The sequence below is a fragment of the Heteronotia binoei genome, chromosome 14, assembly GCF_032191835.1.
Source record: "Heteronotia binoei isolate CCM8104 ecotype False Entrance Well chromosome 14, APGP_CSIRO_Hbin_v1, whole genome shotgun sequence".
NCBI lineage: Eukaryota > Metazoa > Chordata > Lepidosauria > Squamata > Gekkonidae > Heteronotia > Heteronotia binoei.
In genome coordinates, this window is record NC_083236.1 from 24,979,569 (window position 1) to 25,005,502 (window position 25,934).

General features: G+C 45.1%; 1 protein-coding gene across 3 annotated transcripts in view; it reads right to left on the bottom strand.

Moving 5' to 3' along the window:
• The window catches only part of NTF3 (neurotrophin 3), a 113,678-nt gene that overhangs the window by 59,360 nt on the left and 28,384 nt on the right, over positions 1–25,934 (bottom strand). Inside the window, exon 1 of one of the 3 annotated variants that reach the window (XM_060254221.1) lies at positions 4,819–4,839. The exons of the other annotated variants lie outside the window; for them this stretch is intronic. The gene's annotated coding sequence lies outside the window, so the exon portion shown is untranslated. Of the gene's footprint in view, positions 1–4,818; positions 4,840–25,934 lie in introns of those variants that run through there. 3 annotated transcript variants of the gene reach the window in all.

Sequence of the window (25,934 nt, forward strand, 5' to 3'; positions counted from 1 at the left end):
GAACACTTCCTTCCTTTCAGCTTTACTACTCAATTAACACTCAGCACTGGCATTGATATGGGAGAAACCAAGCAGAGAACGTTTATTTCCAGTCCCAATTTCTTGTGCCAAGCAGCAGATTTCTGTGGAAATTTGCTGGCAGCTTCTGGGTTTCAGACATTTCTCTAATTCTATTTCTAATTTAATCTTCCCAGGCAGACCAGAGGATTTCAATAGAAAAGCCACCAGCCACTTCAGATTTCAGCTGGTGGAAGTTTCATTTCAGTGCTTAGTCAATTGTTCATTTTAATTCAAAACTCCTGATTTTCATTTTCACTTGCATGGCATTGAAGCCTCACTGGAGGCTGTAAACCTGTGTCTGGACTTTGTCACTTCAGGCTGCAGTGTGTCTGTATGTGTGTGTGTGTGTGGGGGGGGTTTCACAACACTGAATGGTGGTGGAAAGTAGGCTTCCCAACCTCCCACTGGGGGTAGGGGTTCCCCTGATTTCAGGGGCCCCAACTCACTACCACGCAGCTGGAGCCCCACCCCCAAAGAGCACTGACACACCATGACATACCTGGCATGATAATGTCACCCGGAAGTGATGTTATTGCAACAGGCACATTGCCAGAGGGATGCTCTATCAATTAGGAAAAAAACGCTATGATTATCGTGGAGTTTTTTCCTAAGTGATAGAGCAGGGGTGTCAAACTCACTTGTTATGAGGGCCGGATCTGACACAAATGAGACCTTGTTGGGCTGGGCCATGTGTGTACCTATTTAAGATTAGGTAGCAAAGATATAAACTTTATAAAGAATACAGACAAACACAAATATATATATAAAAACTTAAAACATGCTTAAAATGTTAGCACTCGGTCTTAAAGGTGTTTTCTTTCCCATGGGGTCCAGGGAACTGGGCAAAGGAAGCTCTGGCTCTTTCCTTCCTTCCCAGGGGATGGGGGGGAGCCTCAGCCAATAGAAGGAAGAGAGGCTTGGCTCAGTAGCTCTGCTGTGCGATTGAGAGCCTGGAAAAACAAGCTCTGCCTTCGCCCCTTCCTCCCCAAGAGAGGCGCCTCAGCCAGTGGAGAAAAAAGAGACTTTGCTCTGTAGCTCTTGTGTGATTGAACAAGCCTTGCAAAGCAAGCTGTGATGCGGAAGGAAGCAAGAGGCAGAAAGAAGCAGATGACAGCCAGTTGCTCGAGGGCCTGATAGGAGCCCTCTGGGGGCTGCCAAACCACATGTTTGACACCCCTGTGATAGAGCATCCCCCTGGCAACATGCCCAGCACAATAACGCCACTACCAAGTGATGTCATCATGCCAGGCATGTCATGGCATGTAAGAAGGGTTCCCCGCCTGGAGCCAGGTAGGACCTGGCAACTCTAGTGGAAAGTGCTGTCAAGTCCCAGTTGAATTATGGTTATCCTGTGGGGTTTTCAAGGCAAGAGGAAATCAGAGGTGGTTTGCTATTGCCTGTCTCCACTTTAGGGCCCTGGTTATCCCTTGGAGATCTCCCATTCAAATACTAGCCAGAGCTGACACAGCTTCCAAGAAATGATGAGATGAGGCTAGCCTGGGCTATCCAGGTCAGGGTTATAATACTCCACAATGCCCCTCCACAAATAAACATGCAATAGGCATAGAAAACGAGAGAGTTTTCTATGTCCAGAACACTCCTTCCTAGGGTTGCCAGCTCCAGGCTGGAAAATACTTGGAAATAGGGGGATGGAGCCTGAGAAGGGTGGCGTTGGGGAGAAGGGGGCATCAATGGGGTATAATGTCATAAAGTTCACCCTCCAAAGTGATCACTTTTCCAGATGAAATGATCTCTGTCACCTGGAGATCAGGTGTAATCCCAGGAGATTTCCAGCCACCACCTGAAAACTGGCAACCCTACTTTCCCCAGGGCTTTTTTTGAGCAGGAATGCAGTTCCGGATGGCCTGGTGTCAGGGGATGTGGCCTAATATGCAAAATAGTTCCTATTGGGCTTTTTCTACAAAAAAGCCCTGCTCTTTCCTGATATATTAGGACCAAACTAGCTAGACATGCTGCTTTTTTAAAGGGTTGCTTTCTATTTCCCCACAGCCCCTGGAGCAGCAAAAACGGGGAAAGAATTCTCCCCTGCCCCAGCACTATTTCAGCATGAGGAAACAGCTGGGAGGGGGAGGTAAGAGCTCTTCCACCTGCTGTAGTGTAGGCCACTCCTCTATGACCAGAGGTGGGATTCTAGCAGGAGCTCCTTTGCATATTAGGCCACATACCTCTGATGTAGCCAATCCTCCAAGAGCTTACAAAAAAAGAGTCTTGTAAGCTCTTGGAGGATTGACTACATCAGGGGGTGTGGCCTAATATGCAAAGGAGCTTCTGCTAGAATTCTACCCCTGTCTCTGACTAAGGGTCTACCAAGCCACAGTTTGCAGCTGCTTGCTTAATCAAGGTTGATATCATCCTGGCCTGTTCCCTGCAGATATGAAACCCGATTTTGTCAGAGGTAAAGCCATATTTGCAAACTCATCTGCAAGCTGAATTCTGGATTCACAAACTAAATATGGTTAAAACAAGCCAAACATTATGTCTGAACTGAGCCACTCTTGTAAATATGATGATGCAAATGCCTGAACCCACAAACCCTGTGATCCCCACAGTTGACCTCCAGAGAAGCACCCAAAGGCGACATTATCAAATTTAAATACCTGGCCGTTACCCACTCCAAAGCTTTAATGCATTAAAATGGGAAAGGGTGGGGAAGGGACTGGATTTTGTATCCCTAACACCAAAAGCAAAAGAGCTCCTTTACTGCACAGGTCTGTCTAAACCAGGATTTTGTTTCAGACCTGGGCTAGGGGTAGCTAAGGAGGTGCTTCTGGGTTTTTACAAGCAGTCCAGGAAAGTGATGACCATCCTCTGTGGTGGTTCCCTCTGGCCATACAGGTTCCATTTACTTCCCCAGGCACCATCTGTGAATTTGTCTAATCCCCTTTTAAACCCATTGAAGTCAGCGGCCATCATCACACCTTGTGAAAGGGGATTCCTTAAGTTCTTTAAACATTTTTATGTACCGCCACTTTCTTTTGTAGGCTCTTTTCTTGAGGGTCTATTCCGTAAGAGGGAGAAGACCAGCATACCTCAATAGCTGCAAATTGGAAACCTGACCTTCTGTGTTGGGGGACATCAAAGCGGTGGAAGTCATGCTGCTTACAGCAGCGCCATGTGCTTCTAGGCCATGGAAAATGGCATGCCTTAATGATCGAGTTAGGGTTCCTTCTTGAATTACATTTTCAGACGGAGGTGCCGGCTCACACATCTTGAAAATACATTGAATGGAAATGTGAGAATTATCTAACGCCCCAGCCTACCTGAATCAGGCCATAATAGCTGGCAATATAAGAGCAGCCTCTAGCATTACAGGCAAAGACACTCCTATTTATAAAAATGTTTCCCAGCGAGGCCATAGAACTGCTCAGAGAAAAGGAAGAATCTCCAACCACTCTCGAAATTTCCTGGCTCTGTCATTTTCAGGGAACCCTGTCCATGCTAAATTGCCTTTTGAGGAATCTCTATACATCTGCTGCCAAAGCTCAGTGCCTTACGTAAGACTCTCTACGGAATATTAAGGTAACTGCCGATTCTGTTGAGTCTCATTGTTGCTCCATGTGAATCTAGTGCAGGGGTGGCCAAACTGTGGCTCGGGAGCCATGTGTGGCTCTTTCACACATATTGCGTGGCTCTCAAAGCCCCCACCACCCTGTTGGCGGATTTGGAAAAGGCATTTCTCTCTTTCAATCACTTCTCCAAGCCAGCCAAAAGACTGGAGAATGCGTGTAAAGTTAAAGTTGCTTTCTTTCCACCTCCATCTCCCCAACTATTTGCCTTCCTTCCTTCCTGTCTGGGGTGCGGGGGTCAGCATTGGCTGGAGGTGTGGGTGGTGGCTCCAGCGCCAGAGATCCCTTGAGAATGCATGCACTGCCTCAGAATTGAGGCTGGGAAGGGAGGGGGTTAAAAGTCACCCTTCTTCCCTCTCTGGTCGTCTCCTGTGCTTAACCACTGACTCATCTCTCTCTGTGCCTTTGACGTGGTAAGCCATGGGCTCTTCCTCCCCGGCAGGCTCTTAGCTCACCAGTTAAATCCCCTGCCCTGCTTCCTCCACCCTTGCCTCCAGACAATCCGAGCAGGGTGAAGGCATCAGTTTCCTGGCTCTTCGCTGTGGCACTACTCCCGAGGGATCCACAGGGTGGGGCCAGACCATCGGAAGTCACTGTGGAACAGCCAGTGCGGGCGTCATCCTCCGCAACCCTGGAACATGCCAGACAGGGGATCCCGGGCGGGAGGTCCAGGAAAAGGGGCAACGGTCCCGACTCCGGACACTTCCTTCCTTCCTGGTCTCAAACATCTGATGTTCATGTCATGCAGCTCTCAAACATCTGATGTTTATTCTATGTGGCTCTTACATTAAGCAAGTTTGGCCACACCTGGTCCAAGGTATGTTGCTTGGTGATCAGTTGCAACAGCAAGAGATTTCCAACCACCACCTGGAGGTTGGCAACCGTAGTCCTAACTCCGACAACTAATTGCCATTTGCTGGGGGCAGCCCAGACAAAATCACAGCAGGCACCCAAACACTCCTGGTCCCAGTGTGACAGTATCAATTCACACAGTATCAATTCATACAAGCAGCATTTCTACCCAAGGACAGCCTGGATACAACTACAGCAATTCTCTGGGATCCTCCCTCATGGTAGCTTCCTGTTACCAAAAAACCTTTCTTTTTGTTTCCAGTTTCTTAAATTCATATGCACGCAACATTTACATGGTAGAAACGGATAGGAAATTAACATTTGCAGGTGTTGCATTCGAACAAGCAGATAGATCCCAAAGTAAACATTTCTTGCTTTGTTCAATAAAAGGGGAAGAACAAATAAAGCCTGCAGTTGCAACCGCAGCCTTCAGCCGAGACCCACCCATATTTGCATAGAGAATTTAGCAGCAGAGGAGGGACAGAGATCCAGCATTAATAAAGCCAATAAAACCTTTAGATGAACAGATGGCCCCAAATTTGAATGAGGTCAAACTGGATTAGGTTTCTTTGAGGGCATCATTTTAGGGAATTGAAAAGGTAATCGCTTCAGGTCAGAGAATTATGGGGCAGCCAGACTTCTTTGCTTGTTTGGAAAATTGCCCTCCCTTCTAGCATGCAGATGATGTTTAATCAGACATGGGTGGGGTTATTAACCTCAAGGGGAGGCCTGAAGTTCTTGTGGAATTACAACTGATTGCAGGCTACAGAGATCAGTTGCTGCCACCATCTTTCAAAGTGTGTTATTTCTGTCTTCTAATAAAACGTTCACAGTCTTTGTATAAGCTTTAAACCTTATGGTAATAACTAATTTACAGACCTCTGTCAGCCTTGGCCTTCTCTCATTCTGCTCAGGCCCAACTGAGGAGAAACAAAAAGTGGGTGTTAGACTTGTCTATTTCTGGTTTCTCCCAGTAACCAAAATACAGTTGCCAGACCCGTCAATTGTCTGTCGAATGTAGGAGCGTTGGTCTCCAATAGGAATGGTTTTAGTCATTGCCGAAGCTCCTTAAAGCCTCACGTGAAACAGGGCATTTAGCACATCCCTGTTGCATCTTACTGCCTTGCTGCATTCCATCCAGATATTGGCTAACAGAGAAGAATTGGAGCACTGGACTCTGTTTTCACGGCATTGCACACTACTTCCCGACTCCAATTTCAAGGAACAAACTGTTGGACTTCGATATAGGACTGGTTGTTTCGGGAGTAGTTTTCTTTGCACTTTGTGATATACTGTATTTTCTATGAATAATTTGTTATATAAATTGCATTTCTAAGGATTTGAGGTTGATTTGATGTGAATGCCTGTGTGGCTCTCTCCTCCTGCTCCCAGATTCCTGGTTGGGGCAGGGGTTCCCCTGATTTCCGGGGCCCCAATCCGCCACCACCCAACTGGCCGGTGGACGAAGCCCCACCCTCAAACACGCCCCTCCCATGTCGATGCTGTTGGTGTAATGAGGTTACACAAAAATGATATCATGCTGGGCACATCGTGCAGCAATGCTCTAGCTAACAGGGGTGGCCAACGGTAGCTCTCCAGATGTTTTTTGCCTACAACTCCCATCAGCCCCGGCCAGCAAGGCCAATGGCTGGGGCTGATGGGCGTTGTAGGCAAAAACATCTGGAGAGCTACCGTTGGCTACCCCTGCCTTGGCCAAAACTCTATTGTAACTGTGTGACATCATTGTGCCAACAACATTGTATGCAGCAATACTGCCCCACCCTCTCCACTCCAGGAAGGCTCCCTTCCATCCCCCACTGGCCAGGTAAGTAGACCTGGCAATCCTGAACCAAAATATAATCAGTGTTTTTCCATATTCCTACATCCCAGAGAAAACAGGAAAAGAAAGGAATTGCTGTCGTTGTATCCAGGCTGTCCTTGGGTAGAAATGCTGCTTGTGTGAATTGATACTATGTGAATTGATACTGTCACACTGGGAGCAGGACTGTTTGGGTGCCTGCTGTGATTTTGTCTGGGCTGCCCCCAGCAAATGGCAATTAGTTGTCGGAGTTAGGACTAAGGTTGCCAACCTCCAGGTGGTGGTTGGAAATCTCTTGCTATTGCAACTAATCACCAAGCAACGTACTTTAGATCAGGTGCAAGCACCAGTCTTTTCCGACTCTGGAGTGATGTTGCTTTCACAACATTGTCATGGCAGACTTTTTACGGGGTGGTTTGCCATTGCCTTCCCCAGTCATCTACACTTTCCCCCCAGCAAGCTGCGGACTCATTTTACCAACCTTGGAAGGATGGAAGGCTGAGTCAACCTCTAGCTGGCTATCTGAAAACCCAGCTTCCACTGGGGATCCAACTCAGGTTGTGAGCAGAGCTTAGGACTGCAGTACTGCAGCTTTACCACTCTGTGCCACGGGGCTCTTAGAGAAAACAGACCCTATGGTATACCATAGATAAGAGAAGTTCAAGAGAGATATCACATCTGCCTGTGCTCCCCAAACTTCTCCCTCCCTAGGCATTACACCCAGATGTCCAGGAATTTCCCAAGCCGGAGTTGGTAACCCTAGATGCAAGCTTCTTTTACACAGCAGATTACATAGTTGTGTAACTTCCCCTATCCTTTAAGCACCCTGACAATCCACACGAAGCACTCTCGTAGATGATAATGATGATTTAATGACATGTTATATATAATATAATATAATAATTTTTTATTTCTATCCCGCCCTCCCCGCCGGTACAATGTTATCAGTGTAGAGGGCTCCCTCCTTCAGCAAGCCAAAAACCTTGCCAGAACAGTACCAGGAGAGAGAACAGTCCAATCCATGCTGCCAGCGTAGCATAGGAAGTGACATCATAATGTCAGTGACTTCTGGCATTGCTCTCATATTTGGTAAAAAAACTCTATGGTAAAACCAGGTTCTACCATAGAGTTTTTGCCAAATACCAGAGGGACACCCAGAAGTCTCACGTGTGATATTTCCTGTGCAATGCTGGCAGCATGGCCTGGACCTTTCTGTTTCTACTTGTATGTGGCCATGTTACTATGTGCTTGGTACAACAAGGAGCCTTCATCACCTTTCCTTCATGCAGAGCAAGATAATGCCATTAAGCAGACTCAGAAAATGTCTGGACAGCAATTGCACAGATTATTCAGAATGTCGTTCTGAAAAAGAAAGGGCAGAAGTTGCCTGGGATGGCACGGCTGTGATTTACAGCATAATCCTAAACAAAGGTATGCACATCTAAGCCCATTTGCTTCAACGGATGCAGCAATCTAAAGCATTGCTTAGGATTGCACTGGGGGTCTCAGGTAGCTACCCTTTAATGGGAACTGTTCAGGGAGGGAGGCTCTTTATCCCTCTTATAAAATTCTAGTGCACAGCAGGTGTGGAAATGGAAATGCAATTTCCCAGCTAGGCACGTTTCCAACATTTTATGTGCTAAATCTAGGAAAAACAACTGGAACTAAGCTAATGGTTGACAGCCATGGAATAACTCAAAAGCAAAGAAACATTTCCTCCAAGAGGTCTGTGCTAAAAGCAGCAAGCTACACTACCCCTCCCCCAATATCTGCTAGTGTTCCTAAGTATGCTGAATTACTTTGTAGTGATGGAGAAAGCACATAAGCACAAACTTTCTGGAACTTTTTATGCATACCTGTGTCGCTTTCTTTTTTTAAAAAAAGGAAACTCATCTGAAGGAAGTGTACAGCTGTAACTTTTTCTGATTGATGGAAGAGGTGTGAGAACCCCATTACTATTCTCACTCTATATGCATGTTTCTCCTATCCTCCAGTAATTGGTGATCAAGGCTCTTTAGATTCAGGCAAGCATCAAACCGTATCAGGAAGAACCTGTTCCCTCCATCCCTGGAAGAAAAAAATATATCACTTTCACCTAGCGGTTAGAAATACCTATTGGTTAGTGTCCATGCTACTACCATAGTCAACTAACACACTTCATCCAAAGAGAAGTTCTAGATTTACTGGGGAGGGAAGGCTATATCCATTTTATAAGATAAGAATACATTTATTTTATTTATTTATTTATTTATGATTTGTATCCCGCCCTTCCCACAAGTGGCTCAGGGCGGCTCCCAACAATTAATCAGACATAAAATTAAACAAATATTTGAATATATAAACAATTAAAACATTTAGAACAGTTAAAACCTTAAAACCATTACATATAACAAATATGAAGCAAATTTATTCAAGCTATATCCTCCCTTCTCTAAGGCAATTTACAAAAAATCCAGAATACAACAGCAGTACAACAAAATGGAACAGCCCCACCCACCTCACAGGGTGTCTATTGTGGGGGGAGAAGATATAGGAGATCGTAAGCCGCTTTGAGTCTCTGATTCAGAGAGAGGAAAGGAAAGATCCCCTGTGCAAGCACCAGTCGTTTCCAACTCTGGGGTGACGTTGCTTTCACAACGTTTTCACGGCAGACTTAACGGGGTGGTTTGCCATTGCCTTCCCCAGTCATCTACACTTTCCCCTAGCAAGCCGGGTACTCATTTTACCGACTCGGAAGGATGGAAGGCTGAGTCAACCTTGAGCCGGCTACCTGAAAATGCAGCTTCCACCAGGGATCGAACTCAGGTTGTGAGCAGAGCTTAGGACTGCAGTACTGCAGCTTTAACACTGGAACAAGCCTAGTGGGAAACTGGTCCCTGTCTCTGGGTGACCTCTGTGGTGGTGGTGAAGAGTTTGCAAGCCTGCCTATTTCCTCTTCCTTCTCCGCTTCACACTTGGCAGAAAAAGTCACCCACCTATGGGTCAGCACTCATTGACTGACTGAGGGCCCGATGCTGAGCATGCTGATTTGAGAGTAAGCCTGCATTAAATTCCTCCTGAACCTTTGGGAGCCACACAATATGCATGAAAGAACCACATATGGCTCCCAAGTCACAGTCTGGCCACAACTGCCATACACTCTTATGGGAACCAGATAAAAGATTGCCCTTCTTATCTCTATAAGGAACAAATTCCAAGGGGCATGAACTGCAGTTGATAGGGATGCCAGCCTCCAGGTGGGACATGGGGATCCCCTGGAATTACAGATTATTTCCAGAATAGAGAGATCAGTGGGCAGGTGGACTCTTACAGAGAGAGAGGTGGCCTTCAGCTATGTGGATCCCTTGCCTTGAACACCTTTATAAGCCCAGAACAGCACCTTGAATTCAACCTGGTAAAGATCAAAAGCAGCTGCATTTGCACTAGTTGAAGCTTCCTAATTATCCTTAAGGGCAGTCATTATTTCCAGAATAGAGAGATCAGTTCTCCTGGAGAACAAGGATGGAGGGTGGACTCTATGGCACTGTACCTTACTGAGGTCCTAGTCTTCTCCAGGCTTCACCCTCAAATCTCCAGGAGCTTCCCAACCTGGATCTGCTAACTCTATCCTTCCTTTCTCTGTTGGTGGCCAGGAGGGACCTGGCAACCCTAGCCTGGTAGCAGGGTGGCACTAAGTAACACAGGTTGCTCATTTGATCTTAATGGGCAGGTGGACTCTTACAGAGAGAGAGGTGGCCTTCAGCTATGTGGATCCCTTGCCTTGAACACCTTTATAAGCCCAGAACAGCACCTTGAATTCAACCTGGTAAAGATCAAAAGCAGCTGCATTTGCACTAGTTGAAGCTTCCTAATTATCCTTAAGGGCAGTCATACATACAATCACATTGCAGTTATCACAGAGATTAGTAGCATATGGATCAATATGACACAGTCAGCTCTTTCAAGATGTGCAAAAATTTAAAAAGGTGCTTCTGGACACAATAACAATCTGTTTAGTCCCTTAATTAAACCCCTTGATGTGCAGGGTCCCTCAGGAGCAATCCTCTTTCCAATGTTGTTTAACTTCTGTATGTGCCACCTTATCCAGCTGATGAGGAGTTTCAGGCTGGGTTGTCATCAGTATGCAGATGACATCCTGCTGAATCTGTTGATGGCCAGATGACCATGGTTGGATGGTTGAAGGAACGTCAGTTGAGACTGAATCCATCAAAGACGGAGGTTCTGAAGCTAGGTAGGGGAATTCAGGGTTGGAGTTTAAACTCCCAGCTCTTGATGGTGTACCTTTAACAATGGTGCTGACCATCAAGAGCTTGGGTGTGCTTCTGAATGCTTCCTTACCAATGGAGGCCCAGATCACAAATATTGTCAGACTGGTGTATCTCCAGTTGCACCAGGTCAGGCCACTGACCTCCTTCTTGTCTCAACCTGATCCAAGCCAGAGTAATCCACACAATGGTCACCACCTCCAGGTTAGACTACTGTAACTCACTCTATGCAGGGCTACCCTTAATACTGACCCAGAAATTACAACTGGTCCAGAGTGCAGCAGCCTGGGTCCTTACTGGAACCCCACTGACAGTGCACATTCAGCCAGTGCTTCACCAACTGCACTGGCTCAAGGTTGAATACCAGATCAGGGTCAAGGTTTTGGCACTAACCTTCAAGGACCTAAATTATCTGGGACCAATGTACCTACAGGACTGCCTCTCCTGGTATACCCCCAGAAGAACATTACGCTCTAGAGAGAAGAACTTCCTGGTGATCCCTGGCCCAAAAGATATCCGGATGTCCTCAACCAGAGCCACAGCCTTTTCTGCCCTGGTGGAACTCTCTGCCTAATGACATCTGCAGAACTTAGTACAATTCCATAGGGCCTGTAAAATAGAGACGATTGAGGACAACAACGGTTTGTCCTCGAGCCTGGCCTCCTCCATCCCTTTCTCTCCCCTCAGGGGAAATGTACTAGATTTGGTTTTAAACACCATTTGAAATAGTTATATTTTTGTGATGTTTTGCCTGTTTTAATTTGATTATAAATGTATTTATGTATTTGTTGAAATTTTATTTATTTATTTATTTATGATTTGTATCCCGCCCTTCCCACAAGTGGCTCAGGGCGGCTCCCAACAGTTAGTTTAACAAAAATTAAACAGATATTTAAATATATAAGCAATAAAAACATATAAAACTGTTAAAACCATAAAACCATTGAACATTACAGAAATATGTATCACAAGTCTGGCAAGCTACATTTAGTTTCACATCTCAGCTAGGTGTAGGCTAGCCAGAAGAGGGTTGTCTTACAGGCCCTGCGGAACTGAACAAGGTCCCGCAGGGCCCTCACCTCCTCCGGCAGCTGATTCCACCATGTAGGGGCCATAACAGAGAAGGCCCTGTCCCTGGTGGATTTTAGGCAGGCTTCTTTTGGCCCAGGGATAGCGAGAAGATTTTGGGTTCCCGGTCTCAGTACTCTCTGGGGAACGTGTGGGGAGAGACGGTCCTTCAGGTAGGCAGGTCCCAGGCCATATAGGGCTTTAAAGGTAATAACCAGCACCTTGTACCGAACTCAGTATATCACTGGAAGCCAGTGCAGAGTCCGAAGACCCGGCCGAATATGTCCCCATCTTGGGAGGCCCAATAACAGCCGGGCCGCAGCATTCTGCACCAGCTGCAATTTCCGAGTTCGGGACAGGGGCAGCCCCATGTAGAGGGCATTGCAGTAGTCCAACCTCGAAGTGACCGTTCGAGGTGGATCACTGTTGCTAGGTCGTCGCGATCCAGGAAGGGGGCCAACTGTTCAGTTCCCTGAGTCCTGCTTGCAGGGGTAGGGCAGTTCTGGGAATTGCTGAAGGACAGAGAAAGCAGGTCCTGATGGCTTTCTTTAAAAGATGTAAAACTGGGTATAGGGGTATCACTTCTGTGATCCAGGACAAGTCTGAAGTCCAGCTGACAAAGGTCAAGGGAAGAGGTTTCATTCAGATAATCCTGGATTTGCTCTGCTACAACTGGCTCAATTATCCTGTTCTCCAAAGGAAAACTTAATGCATGTTTAAAGTTGGCCATCTCCCAATTATCCAAAGTTGTTTTCTTATTTTAAAGCCGAGGATAATCCATCTTCAGATGATGAGGCATTAATTGTTTTAACCAACCATCCTCCAAATTCCCATTGTCTCATTTTTACAAGCCACAATGGGCAAAGATCCAATTTGCAAGTGGTGGCCTTTACAGCCCACAGTACCTTGTCTACTATAGACAGGGCAATTAATCCACAGTGATCCACAGAAAGCTGACAAGCGGATGCCTCACACAGCTCTGATAATATCCTCTACATTTTCAGTGAAGTTTGCTTGACCAAATTTAAGTGATTTTATGAACACAGGAATACATAAAACCAAGCCACTGAAGGCGTACCTATTGTGGACTCAGACCTCTGTTTTAGCAGTCCACGAACCACATGGAAAAATTCAGTTGGATGCAATTCAGAATTGAAGTGGTGGCAGAAAATAAATATTTGTCATCATGTGGCTAGCTAATCTCTATAGCAGGGGTCCTCAACCTTTTTAAATAGGGGGCCAGTTCACTGTCCCTCAGACTGTTGGAGGGCCGGACTGCCGTTACTGTACAAGGCCGCGGGCCGTCAGTTCTCCGTCTTCTGCATCTCTCTCCCTTCCCCACACCACACACCCTGGCCTGGGAACTCACCTCACCTCGGTATCACCTCACACTCTGTCTCCGCCGCCTCAGCCCAGTGCCGGAAGTGTGCGTTGCTAACGCAAGTTTAGGTCGAACGTCACTTCCGGTCTGATTTTGCCATAACCCGGCAGGCCGCATAAATGTCCTCAGCGGGCCGCATCTGGCCCGTGGGCCGTAGGTTGAGGACCCCTGCTCTATAGTATGTCTTGTGATGTCACAGTGACCAATTTCCCACTCACCTCATGCTGCTGTCACATTCCTCTTCTCAGCTTCCTTCTGATTTCACACTATGTGCCCCGGGGATGCAACTAGCTTCGGCTTTTTTGCGCTGCAAACAGAAACTGGTTTTAAGAAGGTTTCTGTTTTCCGTGCGAAAACGCCGATGCTAGCTGCAGCCCCAGGGCAAATAGTGTGAAATCGGAAGGAAGCCCCACTGAGAAGAGGAATGTGAGATCGGCATAAGGTGAGTGAGAAATCAGCCAGTGAGTTTTCCTTCCACTCAGGTTCCATGATGTGAGCCACCAAGGAACAATCCAATCAGTGCCTAACAAGGGCACTCATAGTTTTCAAACCATCCCACAGAATATTCCAAAATACTAGAGGCTTCATAAATCTGCATGGGTAGGGGTTACCAACTCCAACTCTGATCTGGGGAATGCCACGAACTCCACCCACTAAATATTCAATATCCTCCAGGGGAACTGATTTTGGTAGTCCGGAGATCAGTGGTAATACCAGTAGAACTCCAGAACCTAGAAGATGGCAACTACATCAAGGGTAGACCATCCTACCTGCTCTCTACCTGTATGGGGACATCCACATGCTTACAACAGGTAAAGATCTGTCAATGTTGGGGGGGGGGGTGTAGCAGGAACTCCTTTGCATATTAGGCTATACCCCTTCCCCGATGTAGCCAATCCTCATGGAGCTTACAATAGGCTCTGTAAGACGAGTCCTGTAAACTCTTGGAGGATTGGCTACATCAGGTGCAGGGGGGTGTAGCCTAATATGCAAAGGAGTTCCTGCTACAACCCCCCCCCGTGTCCATGACATTGATTTAATTTAAGTAGCCGCCACCCAGTCACTGTTCTGACCTGGATGGCCCAGGTTAGCTTGAATCTTGTCACATCTTGGAAGCTAAACAGGATCAGCCCCTGCTTAGTACTCGGACGGGAGATTACCAAGGAAGTCCAGGGTTGCTATGCAGAGGCAGGCAATGGCAAACCATCTCTGTTCATCACCTTGAAAACCCTATGATGTTGCCACACATCAGCTATGACTTATAGCATTGTCCACCCCCGCCAGGTCACCAATGTCTTTGTTACTGCAGAAAATGAAATCTAATGCACACACTTTTTCATGCATGCAGTTAATCTCAATGCAGGACAGCTCAATCATCCTGGCAGTCAAATATCCTGCTTTGGGAGGATAACCATGTTGGTCTGCAGTAGAAGAGCTAAATCCAAGTCCATTAGCACCCTAAAGACCAGGTAGGTTTTCAGGGTTTGAGAGTCAAAGAGCCTCTGTCAGATACAAATAGGAACAGCGATCCAGAAGTGCTTATATCTCAAGTGTTATAAATCCAAGGAATTCAAGCAGAAAACACAAGACTAGAACAGACAGGAAGCCCACTGGGCAGCTAGGCTAATGGGGCAGCAACTAGATCCTTAATCTGTCCCTGGGTCCCAGCACAAGAAACTTACTAGCAAGGCCCCCCTGTCATCTACAAAAGGAGATAGATTTATGTGGGGTTATGGCTGCTCCCCATCCATGTGCTCCCCACCTAGTTAAAAGTAAATCACAAATCTCAAGCAGTCAGGTCCGATCTATTTTCTCTTCCACCTTCAAACATATACTATCTCTTCCACTATTGAAATACAGATTGTATCTTCCACAATCTGAACCTGACTGCAAGATTTTTGGGACAGACGTGTCTTTTTTTGCTTACGCTACTCTTTTAAGCGCCATCAAATCAGCAATTCAGGTAATACATGACAATAACCATGTTCAAGGTCTAATATTCCAAGCCAAGTGGGGCTCTTTCACATGTGCTTCAGAAACACTTAGCCTGTCATTCCTCCCCAGACTCCCATCTGTGGTTCCACTGCTTTTCTTGAGCGCAGCCAATATGCCAAGTGCCTGGGAAAGCTGTCAGACACTTTGAGGGTAGACCCTTCCCCCTCCTCTACACACACATTTGGCTTGCTTGGCCATGTTGGAATGTCACACCTGGTGTGGTGGGGGTCTGTCAGAGGAAAGGAAGAGATCATGCAAGTCCATGGGAGACATTCCATGCAGCTCTGTAGCCTGATCTCTCTCATACATCTCAACAACCGGTTTCAAAGTATTTGCACAAGAACCGCATTTTCATCTGCATCCACTCTGCAGGCTCTGAAGAGCAACTTGGATTCTTGAGAGCCTTTGGTTGTCAAGAGCCTCTAAATCTTCTGCATGCTCCCTACACAGCGTTTGCTTTCCTTCAATTTTATATTTTACCTTTGATAACAGCTGAAAGCTCACCAGATTATAAATATTTTTTTCTTAGCAAAGATTCCCACCATCTTGGACCGAAAGCTCTCAACAGCAACAGCTGCTCCTGTGAGATTTTGGTAACTGGATAATTCACCCCTTCCACATTTGGCTCCCCGCCAAGCTCTTCCAAGGACGTACGTTTCAGTTTGGTTATGGAGGATTCTGGTTTTGAACCTGCGACCCTGTTGCTGAAATCTGACGAGGGCTGAATCGAGACTGTTTTGTTAGGCCCACTGTGTTTCTTAACGTGTGAATTTGGCTGAGCCCCCAGATCATGGGGAGGAGGGAGAGAGGGTCAAGCCTTATCAACACATAACACAGCAAGCCACTTCAAATGTCCTTGTCAATTTCCCATCTCCCACTGACAATGCTCTTCCCTACTCTTCTTGACAGACCACCTACCAATTTTGCAATTTCAAGGCTCTGGCAAATGGTAGCAGGCAGTTACACACACAGAGCCCAAAGTGAACGGTCCACCTCTGCCTTTTCTTCCATCAGCATCATTGAGCCTATTAAGTTTCATGTCCTCCCCCGCTAAAAAAAAAGGGGGGGGGGAGAATTTAAGTTTTGAATGACTGGACAAAGCGCAGTTTAGGGATGATTCTTTCCCTCTACAAGGAAAGGTGAAAGTGCATGGGATTTCTCGGTTAGGAAAAAACAAAGATGGGGAACTTAACATAAGTTTATAAAATGTAGAAAATGAGTAATGTGACTCTTCTAGAAACATTAGAATTCAGGGTCACCCAATTAAACTGGCTGGCAGTAAATACAAGGAAGATAAAAGTGGAAATGTAAAATTTTCGGAGTCATGAGGGACGGAGGGAGAAAGGAAGGAAGGAAGATAAAGTCTAGCTTCCCCCACCCTTGGCTTTAAAGGTATTTTTTCACAGTGAAATTGTGGACTTCCTTTCTGAAGTCACTGCCATGATGATAGCTATTGCTTAGAAAACAGACAAATTCACAAATGATAATTTCCGGCTCTTCAGAGGTCTAACTATCTCCATTTAGCGATCATAGCCAATAACCATGGGTGGATCTGATAGCTATTAAACCTGACAGAAAGTAGACTGGATAGCTGGATGCTAGAAACATTCATAGACAAAAGTTATGAGGGCAAGCTTCAGGTCCTGTTCATGATCATCCCAGGAACTGCCGGGTGGCCCCTATTAGAAACAGGGTCCTGGACCAGAAGATGCCTTCAGTCTGATCCATCAGGACTTTTCTAGGGATACAGAAATGGTTTTCAAGGCTCAGACATTTCATTTCAAGTTTCTGCAAATTTTGTAATGGTGCAGCTCAACTTGGCAAGTTGAATATAGCAATTTTTTACACGTTGGTTTCAGCTTTTAGTTCTTACCACAAACTACCATTCAATACTGGCCTCTAGTGCAGTGACTGGTTTTAGCTGGAATAGTCCAAAAAGCGATGGGGAAAAGCAAATGAAATGTTTCATTTGACCCATCCCAAAGATACTCTTTTCATCAACATTTCCAATATTTCACACAGAAAAATAACACTTAGCATATATAGCACAAGTTTTCAAAGCACATATATTATCTTGTTACTAATGTTACAACACTGGTTATATTACAGAAGAGGTACACAGGCTTGTCTAGACATTCTTCTCCCTCTTCCATGGTGCACAAACGCTACTGAATTCAATGGCTCTTCTTAGAAAGTGTGCACAGGATTGCTGTGTTAACTTCTGGAGAGCCAGGATGGGGCTCAAACTTGGAAGAGCCTTTGTGCAGATGTGTGAATACTTGCAGCTTTTAATAAGCAGTTGCATTATTTCCCTAGTGTTTAAGCAGGGACAGTTCCTAGGGAATTAGCACAGCTGGAACATCTGCATCTGGGAATTTCCCTTCACGGGGGGGGGGTTCCTCTGTGTTTAAAAGGCAGACAACAAAGCAAAGCAGAAACAGAAGGACAAATGAATTTTTTTTCCTGAAGCGAGTTGTTCTGGCTGCTCTGAGTATGGATAAATTGTGATCTTTGTGAATCATCCACAGACATGTGCAATTTTCCTCAAGTGTGTTTTACTCAAAACCTGCACCCAAGTCCAAGCTTGCAAATTTCCTTCAATTGATGCTAACTGTGGAACCATCAGTTTGCCCTCCAAACTTCCACTGCATTCAGGGTCTATTCTGCAGGCCTCCACTCTGAGCCAAAGACTTGCATTGGGTGGAAACAAAGAAGCCACAGGGCAACACTGCCAACCAGCACTATTTAAAAAACATCTGCTCCATGATAAAAAGCAAACTGCATTCTGACACTGAACCAAATCCAGAAGACATTGTCCCTAACGTCTGGTGAGGGACTTTGCCAACAGGTTTTTGGGAAATCCAGCAATTTCACATCAATCATATCACACCTTTCATGTGGCTTACTGAGATTCCCAAACTCCAAAAGTTTGGTGAGGCATGTCAGTATTATAACATGTTGCTTTTTTTCGTGTTCTCACCAACTTGTGAACAGACCTTTAGCTGCAATTTTAAGAAGTGTTAGTTCTTCTAAGCCCATTGAGTTCAATGGACTTGGAAAGGTTTAACTGTACCCTAGGACTGCACTGTGAGAAGGAAAACCTGGGAAGGGCCTATACACAAAGGAACAAGCTAGATCCCCTCCATCTGAGTGGAATCCCCAACAACGTCCCACAGTGTCCTTCCATACAAGTGAATAGTTCTGTTCCAATACACAGAACTTGGAAACGCTATTCAGATGACACCAAAACCTACCATCATGTTCCCTTCTCCAGACAGGAATTCTATGACAGAAAGGGATGCATCTGCCTCTAGTGTGGCACAGTGGTTAGAGTGTCAAATTAGGATCTGGGAGACCCAGGTTTGAATCCCCACTCTGCTAAGGGTAGCCTTGGACCAGTCACACACTCTCAGCCTAACCTACCTCACAGGGTTGTTGTGGGGAGAGGGAAACAATATAAGCTACTTTACATCCCCATTCAGGAGAATAATAGGGTATAAATGAAGTAAATAAATAAAGAGAGGCAGAACCCCACAACAACATTTTGCACCCACCCCATTTCCATATGTAAGATTTTCAGCCATAAGATCAGGCTTTTCATCAATGCACTAAAAATGTAGTTTCACCCTGAGCCCTTTGGATAGGGCAGCATAAATTTATTTCAAAACAATACATTCCAAAATTGGAGCTTGCCTTGTCCATTGCCACTGTGCAGAACTAATGCCAAGTTGAGACCATGACCCCAAGATCTTTCCCCCCGCTATATACTTGCAGACAATGCAGACTGGTTCAATTTCTCAGTATTTCTCCTGTGATCTACATCCCACCACAATTTTAATCATTATCCTACAGTCACGGTATAATGAGTAAAGTAACAAAACTGCGACAAATACTAAAAATGCTATAATTAGCATCAGAAGCCAAAAGGTTTTGAAGAAAGAAACTGCCTTTAACAAAAAAATCCTAAATGCTGTGTACAAATCAAGATTCTGATGCTTTGCATGTCACAACAAACAGGCTTTGCCAGTTGCACCCTGTTATTTTGTTTAAAATGGTGTTTCACTCCAAGGAGCCTTCTGTGGCATTACAACCAAAGTGATCTGAGGACTGCAATCAAAGCCTTGAAAATCAAAATAATAAACTCAGTCTGCAAGAGAGAGAGAGAGGAAAAATAGTAAAGACAGAAAAAGAAATGTGGGGGAGGGGAAGGGAATTGCATTGATTCAAAACATATGGGAACAAATGAGAAGGAATTAAAAAAACGCAGAACAAAAATAAAGACGAAGAAATGGGAACAAGTAAACAATAAGGGAAGGAAAACAAAACAAAATATTAAGACTAACCGGAATTTACATCGGGAAGGAAACTGTCAGCAAATGAGATGGCACTCATAGATGAAAAAATACAACTCTTCAGATTTAATACTTATTAAAAGCCATATATGTACATACTTTTAACAATGTTGAAGGTCCTTAAGAAACAGTCACATTGGTTGAATGTAATCAAGCTTTTTGTTGCCAAAAAAGGAAAGACGGGTTCCCTTTGGACAGCCCCAAAAGCTATGCTGGTAGGATTGCTAGCCAAGCATTGGCAACTGACAGGAGGCAGGGACGATGCAAATCTCTAGTGCAGGGGTCCCCAACCATTTTGACTCTGTGTACAGCTTTGGAATTCCGACACAGTGTGGCTAGTGCAGCCACAAAATGGCTGCTGCAAGAGGAGGAGCTAGGGATGCCAGCCTCCAGGCACCACAAACTGCATCAAAATTTGTAATTCTGGATCCCCCAGAATTACAAGTCATCTCCAGGCTATCACTTCCCTTGGAGAAAATGGATGCTTTTGAGGGTATACTGTATGGCATTGTATCCCACCAAGGTCCCTGTCCTCCTCAGGCTTCATCTCCAAATCTCCAGGAGTTTCCCAACCTGGCTCTGCAACCCTACCACCAAGATCCCTATATACTGGGCACCACAAACCCTGCATGGACAAAAGCCACAAGGGACAGAGGGGAAATGGGCCAGATTGAGTGAAAAAAATGGCTGGATCCAAATCCATCTCTGCCCTGCATCAGTTAAAGGTCTCATTACCTACTTTTCCATGTTCCTATAGAGAAAGTCACTGTGCTCCACTGAATGGAAGAGTTTTTTATTCCATACTACAATGAACAAAAATGGTGGCCCCCGGGGTGGTGGGGGTGGTGGAACGCAATGGCTCAAACTCACAGTTTTTTAAATGAAGTAATGAAAACCACAAAACCAAACTTTTCTGGTAATCAGCGCACTGGATCATTGCTTAAAACATTTTCAGTAAACGTTTTATCTTTCTTGGTTTTGTTTGCTCCTCTCATGGCTGCGGTCTACGAAGGAAATAAAAAGGAAACCCAATCAGGAGAAATTCCTGAGGTTTTCCTTGACACCTAACAAGTTTCAGCTGCTGGGACAACTTTGGCATAATCAAGATCTCCCTGACTTTAGTTATCCCTTCCTCTAGAGCTAGGATTGCCTCTGACTTCAATTAACCCAGCAATAACAGATTCTCATTATAAAGGTCAGTTTAGGAATGGATTTTTTTTTTACAGCCAGCATTTATTGCTTCTTCTGGCCTGAATTATTCCTCCTAATTTCCTACCTAATTTAAAGTGCATAAAACACATGAGTAAGAGGATCATTCTTCTTTATCTACATCTGTCAGGAATTGCATTTTTACTCTTCAGTTGCTGCAAGAAGTTCAAGACAGTGCATTTAAGATATTCTCTGGTTACCAACCTCCAGGTGAGTCTGCAGATCTCCCAAAATTACAGCTGGCCTCCAGACTTCTCAGTTGCCTGAGAGGAAATAGTGGCTCTGGAGAGTGGACTCTATGATATCACACACACACCCCACTGAGGACCCTCTCCTCCTCAAACAACACTGTCCCCAGGCTTCACCTCCCCAAATCTCTAGGAGTTTCCCAAGTCAGCACTGGCAACCTCAAGAAGATGATTTGGGAGAGAAATCTTTGCAAGGAGATTTCCACCTAGTCAAAACAGCATTTAACTGATTAATGTCCTATTGCACTTAATGCATTAATTGTTTGAATTGAGTTAATTTGAAAACTTCTTAAAGGGGTCTTTTTGTAAGAAGTGGGTGGGTTCCAGCTTCAGTGGTAGAGCACCTGCTTGGCATGCAGAAGGACCCATGTTCAGTCCCCGGGTCTCCAGTTAAAACAAGGTTGCCACCTCTGAGTTAAGAGATTTTGGGGGTGGAGCCTGAGAAGGGCAGGGTTTGGAAAGGACAGGAATATGGTAGATTCCAAAAGCCTACTTTGCTAGATTTTGCCCATGTAAGTGAACGTGTATTGAAACAATTCTACATCTTCTTTTATTGGACCCTATTCTTGAAAATAAGACAGGATTGCTTGATTATATTAAGGTCCAATATATTTTGAAATACGTTTTCCTGGCATAACTGAGAAAGATGCTTCATTTCTTCAATGTGCCATAAAGATCCCTCAAGACAAGGCACAGTGAGAATTATATTTAAATTTTAACTGAATAACTCTTTCTTTCTCATCTTATTCTGACAATGATGCACTTTGACTTAGCTTACTCGATATGCCATTAAAGGTTTGACTGATTGATTAGTTCAATGGAGTATAATGCCATAGAGTCCACATTCCAGAGCAGCCATTTTCTCCAAGTAAGGCGATCTCTGTCACCTGGAAATCAGTTGTAATCCCAGGAAATCACCAGCTACCACCTGGGGGTTGGCAACACTATGTTAAAAGGATCAGGTAGAAAATGAAATAAAAGACCTCAACCTGAGATCCTGGAAAGCTGCTACCAGTCAGATGAGTCAATATTGACCTTGATAGACCAATGGTATTTAGGGATGGGCACAAATTGAATTTTTGTGGTTTGGCTCGTGGCTGAACCATGAACCGAACCACAAACCAACAGTTCAGTTCACAAACTGAACTGGTTCATATCAGTTCATATCAGTTCATGAACCATTTAAACATTAAACCCTTGCTTTCTGATCACTGGGAAAAGCTCCCCACCACTCAGCTGTTTTTTGTGAAGAGCAGAAACCAGCGGTTTAGATGGCTGATACCATTTAAGCCCCTATTTTCTGCTCTCTGCAACCACCAGAAACTGCATCAAAATTTGTTATGAACTTTCATTCGTAAGCTGGTTTGTACCTATCAATGGTATAGACAGCTCCATGTGTTCAAGAGAAACTGCATTGTTTGATAAAGTGAGAACGTACAATCAGTAGATAGCACTGACTTTAAAAAAATGGCCACCGTTCCTATTTTCTTTTTTATGATAATGTCAGGACCAAATGGAACAAAAAATGGTGCCATTAAATCTCAGCCCCTTCAAGTAAAGTGTGCTCCCTTTTTGCTATACAGTTGTTAAGTCTGGGCTGGGAAATTCCTGGAAGTTTTTTTTTGGGTGGGGGGGCTGTGGAGGATGGAGGCCAAGGAAGGGAGGGCTCTCTGCAGGAATGTGAGGCCACAGAGTCTGTCTCCAAACTGCCATTTCTTCTAGGGTAACAGATCTCCAGAGTTTGGAAGTCAGTTGCAATTCTAGGGGCACTCCAGGCCCCACTTGGAGAGTGGCAACTTTAGCTATAGTGGTCACATGTTTTTGCTGTTGTCTTTCCATGTGATAACACTCCCCAAACTCTTAAACTTCTAAGGAACACTTTAAAAAAAATAAAAATTGAAGCTACCCTTATGCTTGAAAAGATTTCCTTTTAGCACGTCCAATGGTAAGATCTTCTTACTCACAGTAGAGCCCATCCCTAGTTTTATGGTTCTGGACCTGTCTCCCAAATGTAAGGCAGAAAAGCCCAAATCCTCATGTGAGGGAAGAGCATTGTATTCAGCACCAGGAGAGATCAGTTATTCAATCACACTCAACCCAAAAAGACACCAGAGATTGCAATCCAGCCAGCAGGAGGAAGGCAAGACCAGAACAGCAACTCATTCAAAGAGGGAGGAGGCAACCCTCTTATTTAGATAGTAACTTTGGGCTGACAGGACTTCCTCCTCATTGGGCGTTTTCGCACTGACCTTAATCAGCAGCGACGCCCCTCTTCACCATGCAGGATCGGCGCGGATTTCGCACTAGTTGCCGCGGAGCACCCGGAAGAGCCGGAAAGTCCCGCGGCTTTTGCGGCGCAAATGGAAACTGGTTTTGGGCGGTTTCCGTTTGTGCTGCAAAAGCCGCGGGACTTTCTGGCTCTTCCGGGTGCTCCGCGGCAATTAGTGCGAAATCCGCGCTGATCCTGCGCGGTGAAGAGGGGCATCGCTGCTGATTAAGGTCAGTGCGAAAACAGCCAGAAAGTAAGCTAGAATTTTACTGGCCTAGCTAGAATCTCACATTCCTGGTCTGTTGCCAAGAAGAGAGGTATATAAAACCAGAATGAAAAATATGTAATATATTTTTCATTCAGCTTCATGTCCTTACAGTTACTTTCTTAAAGAGATCATATGTGAGAATCACTCTTCATATTTCTGAAAGCATTGTGTGTAGCTTCCTCTTTTTAAAAATCTAAACAGAAAACCAAAAAAACTCTCCCCTTAGCAGACAGGACTTTGGTTTGTCATTTACTGGCACCTAGAGAGAGAGAGAGAGAGAGCCTAAAGTACAAGCAGTTTTAGACGCCTTTATCATTTATCTAGAAAACTGCATGTTTAGTATCAACTAGCTTAGATAAGTTCTGATCAATCAGTTAAAATAGCTCTAGGTTGACAATCTCTTGGTGATGTAAAAACATCAGCAATGAATATAAGAATCAGTAGAAAACCTTCAGTATAGGATACCAAGAATCCTATCAGAATAGTGGGCACTGATGGATTCTGTAATGAAATAGTGTTATAACTCTGCCAGTCCCTTTCAGCAAAATGTCTTCAGGCATAATCTAACCAAAGTTGGTTTTGCCCCACTGCTTATATATAACATCATGGTAAACTAGTGTAACTGCCCTGAGATGTGATAATAACGAACATTGGTCCTGCGTTGTGTGAAAAATTAATCATCTTAGTTTTATGTTTGACATTTGGAACATACTTAAATTTACCACAAAGGACTACCGTGTGAGGGAAGTTAGCATAATTTTTTTAAAGCTCTAGATTGTGAAGGAGTGTGAACTCTTTTTTGCCTCAGAAGTTCCTTGCTCTTGGCAAACAGAAGACAAGGTGTGACACAAAACAGCTCCTTCCTAGGGTTGCCAGCTTCACCTTGGGAAGGTTCTGGGGATTTGAGGGTGGTGCCTGGGGAGGGCAGAGCTTGGTGAGTGAAGGGAGCTCAGCAGGGATGTGATGGCTTAACTCCTGCCTCTAAAGTTGCCATTGTCAACAGAGGAACTGATCTCTGTAGTCTGGAGTTCAGCTGGAATTCCAGAAGAACTCCAGGCCTTGCTAGGCAATTGCCAACCCTAGCAGCCTTTGAGGGAAAAAAATTATGCACCTTTCTACCCAATCAGGGTTTACAAGGCTGGGAACAGAAAGCAGGGGTTTAAAGAGACATGGGGTCCCTTTAAAACCCCGCTTTCTGCTCAAACCACCACAAACTGCTTTAAAAGTTCATGATGGGAGACCCACCACAAACTTCAGTTCAGAAACCACAAACAGGGCAAAATTTGTGACAAATTTTGCTTCATGGTTTGGTTCCTGCTCATCCCTAACTCTGACATGGGATTTCTTCAGTTCAGCCCAGCAAGGCAATTCTTCAGCCTATCAGAAACACCACACTGGTTTATATTACAGTAATCAAATCAGGTTGGACTAGCCTGCAATTACTTTGGAATCCTGGCTGGGATCAGGAGTCAGGAACTGCACTGCCGACATTCTCCATCCCTGCTCTTACTACTGGAGCAAATCTTAAGTCATCTAATTTTTCCACATTAGTGGTTTGCCACTCATCTTAATTTGTTAATTACCAAGTGGGAAGATGGAGTTGATTAACCGAGGTTTCCCCACATCTCTCGCTGTTCTGTTATGACTGGGAGTGTATGCAAGAAAACAAAATTCAATAAAACACAGTAAAACATTGTGTTCCTTTGGTACTTTGAGAAGTGGCAGCCCTGGATTTACTCAGGGCCACTTTTATGGCTGAAGGGCTGGGAGTTGGCAAAAGGAGAAAGATTCCCTTGGCTTTGTGGTGATGGTGAGCGGCCTTGGCAATTGGCTCCAGTAGCACCACAGGCAGCCAGTCAGGCATTTGGCCTGGTCACAGGGGGGTGGGGCTTTCAGGCAGACCTGGAGGCCAAAGTCTTCACTCTGCCCCTCCTTCCTTAAAGAAGCTGCAGCTGGGACCTCTAGCTGATTGGCTCCAGCTTCCTCACCCGCTCTCCATTGGTCTCACCCCTTTGTGACATTTGTTGTAGAAATTCTGACATGCTCTTTTCACTGCTCTTCTTGAATAAATAGGCCATTTGGCTGGATCCAGTGTTGGGGGAAGGTTGTCCCTGTGTGCATACCTCCTCTAGTCTGGGAGCCCCATAATGGCTCATGGGTGTGGCCATTCAGCGATATGTCACCTAGGTCTCACCCACATATAGCAAGAGAACTATGCAGTGACTTGCATCCTTGCAGGTTCTCAGGACTTGCCATCTGGCAGAGGTGGGCTGGGTGAGTGGTTGGTGCCATTGATTAACAGGCAAGTCCATTGCTACACCAATATCCCTGTGATTCTTTCCAGTAAAAGCTGTGGACTCTCTCCAGTTATGTGTTCGGCTTTGTTATTTCTCTTTGGATCCTCGCCAGGGCTATTTTTATGGCAGGAATTTATTTGCATATTAGGCCACACCCCCTCATATGTATCCAATCTCCCAAGAGCTTACAGTGCTCTTATTACAGGGCTCTTATTACAGGGCTCTTATTACAGGGCTTATTACAGGGCTCTTGGAGGACTGGCT